Raw genomic sequence first — 5,217 nt, 5'->3', positions numbered from 1 at the left:
CTATCATCATCCAACTCATCCATACACTCTTGGAATTCTGAATCAAAATCAATATCAAAGTTGGCAATTAAATCATCTGAAAAAATTTAAAAAATCCTTAAGCATATTGATCTCTTCTTCCATATGTGGTTTGACTATCCTAAACATGTTAAACTTATAGTTTGGTTACCAAAAGATAACCTTAGGAAACTATTCTGGAAATTGATTAATGCATTACTGGTAGCCAAGAATGGTCTTCCTAGAATTATTGGGATCTCATCCTTGGTTGAGAAAGGCTTGGTATGTAACACAATGAAATCAACAGGGAAAATAAATTCTCCCACCTTTAGTAAGAAATCTTCAATCATCCCTTTAGGAATCTTAATAGATCTATCTGTCAACTGAAGAATAGTTCCAGTGGCTTTCAATTCTCCCAATCCTAATGACTTGTACACATGGTAAGGTAAAAGATTCACACTTGCACCAAGGTCAAGTAAGGCATGCTCAATGTAGGTGTTGCCTATGACACAAGCTAAGGTAGGGCTCCTTGGATCCTTATACTTGCCTGTTGTTGGCTGAGTAATTACGGAACTAATGTTACTTGTCAAGAACGCCTTTTTGGGCCCACTAGTGATACGTTTGTGAGTACACAAATCTTTCAGTACCTTTGTATAGGTGGGGATCTGGGATATGACATCCAAAAGAGGGATGTTCACTTCTACCTTTTTTAAGACTTCTAAAATTTTATCCATGGAAGCAGTCTTCTTTTTATTTACTAAGCAATTAGGAAATGAGACAGGAGGAATATAAGGACTGTTAAGGATTTGTCCTTTTTTAGAAGAATTATCTTTTATTTCCTCAACCAAATTATCTTTAGTTTCCGGAGAATCTTTCGGTTCATTAGACGAACCTGGAACAAGAGGCACACTTGTGTCCTCAACTGAAGGAGAATTAACAGGAGTAAATGATGGGAAAGAGTTAGGAACACTCTGTTGGTACTCTCTACTACTCCTAAGGGTATAAAACAACATTATATTGGTTAGAGAGCCCTTGTTGGGTCTTACCTTGTACTACATTCAGTGGTGCATTAGTTGATGCTTGTGAGCTAACAAGCTGATGATGCCTGGGGTTAGGCTCTAGTTGACTGGGTAAAGTTTCCTTCTCCCTCTCACGCATAATTGAGACAACTTGGGTAAGTTCTCTAGTAAGATTTTGATGACTTGTCATTACGAGGGCCATATTTTTTTTCAAGTCACTTATTCTACTTACCTCTCCAGTGTTGGTAAACCCAAGGGGTTGCTGATAAGATGATAGGAGAGGGGCCCTCGGAAAACTAGCCTGAGGTTCTACATTTGATTTAGGAAAATGATTGTTGTGCAAAGGGAGGCCTTTGGGGTCCAGATTGACCTTGATTATGAAAATTGGAAGGCCCTACTTGGTTGCCCTGATTCCAAGAGAAATTTTGGTGATTTCTCCATCCTGGATTGTAGGTGTTATTTTATGGATTATTCTGGTATAAGGCATTAACACTATCATTAGAAGTGCCCCTGGAGGTGTTGGGGCATTCTTCTATGACATGTCCAGGGGACTAGCACTAAGCACAAATCTTAACCAAATTGACTGATGATGACTCTCTAGGAACAATGGCCTCAATCCTCTTTATTAGACTATTCAAATGGGCTTCCTTGGCTACTATCCCATCCACAAAATATCTTTTCCCTCCTATGGTTCTTTCACTCTCTTGGGTTGATTCCCACTCACGGGTTTTATCAGCTAAGTCAAGTAAGAATTCCCATGCCTTTCCTTCATCTATAAAGGATGTGAATCCTTCAGGGAACATAGACTCTATCATTTGTTTAGTTGGGTAATCAATACTCTTATAAATTATTTGACATAAATGTCATAAGTCTAGGCCATAATGAGGGCATTCTTGGAGTAGATCCTTGAATCTATTCATAAGTTTGGAAAATGACCCACTAAGCTTTTGCCTAAACTGAAGGATATCACTTCTAAGCTTGTTGGTCTTGTGAGTTGGGAAAAACTTCTTAAGGAAGACAACTGTGAACTGTTCCCATGAGGTTATGAAATTTGTGGGTAACCCATACAACCACTTCTTAGCTTGATCTTTCAATACAAAAGTGATAAATAACATCATCAGAAAGCTGTTGGATCTTAATTAGAACACATACCTCTTCAAATTCCCTTAGAAATAGGTATGCATCCTCATAGGCCAACCTATGGAAGTGGGGCAACATAGTGATGTATTGAGATTTGAGTTCAAAATTATTACCCTGGGCTTGTGGTAGAACTATACAGGAAGGTTGGACTGTTCTAGCAGGGTAGAACATATCTTTCAGAGATTTAGGTAAAGGATTTTGATGTTGATCTCCCATATTGAAAGATTTTAAAGAGAGCAAATATATAGGGACACTACTTGTTGGATCTCTTCTTTCTAACTTATTCTTAGTATTAACTACTCACCTAACACTCATGTAACAGAAAACTACCCACAACTAGAGTAAGATAAGCACAAAAGAATAGATAGAAAAAAAAATTTAATAATTGTTTTTTTTTTTTTGCTTTTTTGGGAGCTTACCGGTATGGTTCTGGGGTTGCTCAGGTCAATTCCTAAGGTACTGCTACAGGGTGAAACCTGTCTTTATCATATTGTGAGGCATGACGACCTCCACTGATACAACTATTATTGTAAGTTGTTCTTCTCAGGAATTCAATAGAAGAAAAAGAAAAACAAAACAAAGTAACCAAAGCACTCCGATTTACCAAAAGAAAGTGAAAAATAACATGGAATTGTCTTCCCGGCAACGGCATCAAAAACTTGTTAGAATTTAAAATGTAACCGCAAGCGTACGGATCAATGTAGCCACGGCTCAAACACATGGAGAGCAGCCACTTTATTTTTGACTTCTTTTAATAATGTGAAAGTGAACCAATTAATGGTTGTGATCTAATTCTAACTACCGTCCTAAACATATATATATATATATCTAAAATAAAATTCTAACCATTCGTCATCTAAGAATTAAAATGCGCAAGTCACGCAATTAAAATTAAATGAATAAATAACAGAAAATAAACAATCCACGTAATTAAAAAATAATAAAGAAAAAAATGTTGAAATAAAAATAAAGTAAAAAAAAGGGGATAAAGCTAGAGAGAGACTCACAAGTAGGTTTCTCTACTTAGCCTGAGTGATGCATCATAATATGAGCTTCCTTACTTGACCAGAAAGTCACTCTTACAAGGGTTACTCTACTTGGCTTTAAGGAAAGGGAGACAATTAAAATAAAAACAATAAAATGATGGTTCTAAGGTTAGGAGGGGCAAAGCCAACACATACACTAGCCATGAACCTTGGGGAAAGGAAAAACAATAATATAATGACTGAAATTAAAATCTTAAATTAAGAAAGAAAAGGTAGTCAGAAGAGGGAATGAGAGGGGGTGAGAAGACTACTGAAGGAGCCTACTTACTTGAATTTCAACCCTTGAACTGAAAACTTGATCGATTTAAGATACTACCAGCACTAAAAACTAGATCTGAAATAAACCAAATCTGAAATTTCTAGTACTAGAGAAAACAAATCTCAAGAAAAAAATTGAACTTGAAAGACATGCTCCATAGCTTATTCTTGTCACCTAGAACTAAGCCTATAACTAGAACTTAAAAATTACAACTTCAATTGCTTAAACAATAAAAATAAAAGACTGAATCAAAAACAAAAATGCTTGCATTAATTGATTAGAAAAACTTACAAAAGTGTTTAAGCATAAACCTAGAACTAGAGCTAAAGAAAGAGAAAACTAGAGAAAGAGATAGAGCAACTAAAAAAAAACCCTAGAAGGAGAATTAAGTGTCTCCCCTCCTCTTACATGAGTTGTATTTATAGGGAATGGGGAGGTAGGGTAACAAATTTCTCTTTCCTAAAAGGAAAAAAAAAAAACATAATTGGTAAGTGAGATCTTTTGAGACCAAAAGTGTTAAGGTGGTGGAGAGAGAAGAGAGAAATAAACTTGGAGAAATTTTCTATAATATTTTTGCTTATTTTCTTTCTTTTTTTATTTATTTTTCACTTATTTTTTTCCTCTCTTCAAATCTTGCGCACAACCCTTGTTAGCCAATTTTTTTCTTTCTCTTGGATGATTTTCCTTCTGCTTTGTGTGATTTAGACAATCTTCTGGTGATAATGTGGAGGAGAGAGAAGATTTGAACAAGATTTATTTCTCCATTTTTTTCTTTCCTTCTTTTTTTTTTCTTATCTTGCATAAGAAACCCCTCCCACTATTTTCCTTTGAGATTCGAACTTGAGACCTCCTGGTGAGCAAGGAAATTTTGCACACCATAGCTCCCCAATTAGACTAGGTAGTTGTTGATGGAGAGATATGACATCCGATAATGTTTAAAGCCTTTAAAATACAAAACCTGTAAAAAGATAATAAAACCCAAGGTAGCTCCATTCTAAATATGTAAAATGCATGTTTGACTACCCTAAATTTCACATATAAATATGCTCATCACTAATGCATTGGCAGCTTTCATGGATTTGATGAATCGAGTATTTCACGATGTTCTTGACAAGTGGGTCATTATTTTCATTGATGATATCTTGATCTACTCAAAGTCAGAAGAAGACCATGTAAAACACTTGTGGATGGTACTACGGAGACTGAGAGATCAATAGTTGTATGCGAAATTCAGCAAGTGTGAATTTTGGCTCAAACAGGTTATATTCCTAGGACACGATGTGTCTGAAAATGGAATCAAAGTGGATCCAGATATGGTGAAAGCCATAGTAGAATTGGAGGTACCCAAGAGTGTAACAGAAATTTGAAGTTTCTTGGGTTTGGCAAGTTACTATAGACGCTTCATCAAGAACTTTTCTCGGATTTTAGCACCAATGACCAGGTGACTAGGAAGGGTATAAAGTTTGATTGGTCAAAGGAGTGTGAAGAAAGTTTTCAATAGTTGAAGAAGCGACTAGTGTCAGCATCAGTGTTAACTATTCCTGAAGGCACAAGTGGAATGACAGTGTATACCGATGCTTCCAAAGTCGGTTGGGTTTGTACTTATGCAACACGGCAAGGTGATAGTATATGCATCCAGACATTGAAGGACTATGAAAAGAACTACCCTACCCATGACTTGGAGCTAGTAATGATCATTTTTGCCTTAAAGATTTGGCGTCACTACTTGTACGAGGAAAAGTGTAAAATATATAGT

At 36.0% G+C, this 5,217-nt stretch overlaps 1 non-coding gene across 1 annotated transcript; it reads left to right on the top strand.

The window, feature by feature from the left end:
* Positions 1–1,889: 1,889 nt before the first annotated feature.
* On the top strand, positions 1,890–1,996 carry LOC122060283. Its single transcript, XR_006134311.1, has one exon. It is a non-coding gene; the product is annotated as a small nucleolar RNA R71 (small nucleolar RNA).
* The last annotated feature ends 3,221 nt before the right edge of the window (positions 1,997–5,217 follow it).

The sequence above is a fragment of the Macadamia integrifolia genome, chromosome 13 (assembly GCF_013358625.1).
Source record: "Macadamia integrifolia cultivar HAES 741 chromosome 13, SCU_Mint_v3, whole genome shotgun sequence".
NCBI classification, from domain to species: Eukaryota; Viridiplantae; Streptophyta; class Magnoliopsida; order Proteales; family Proteaceae; genus Macadamia; species Macadamia integrifolia.
The sequence above is the reverse complement of the archived record's forward strand: the minus strand, read 5'-3'. Positions and strand labels throughout refer to the sequence as shown.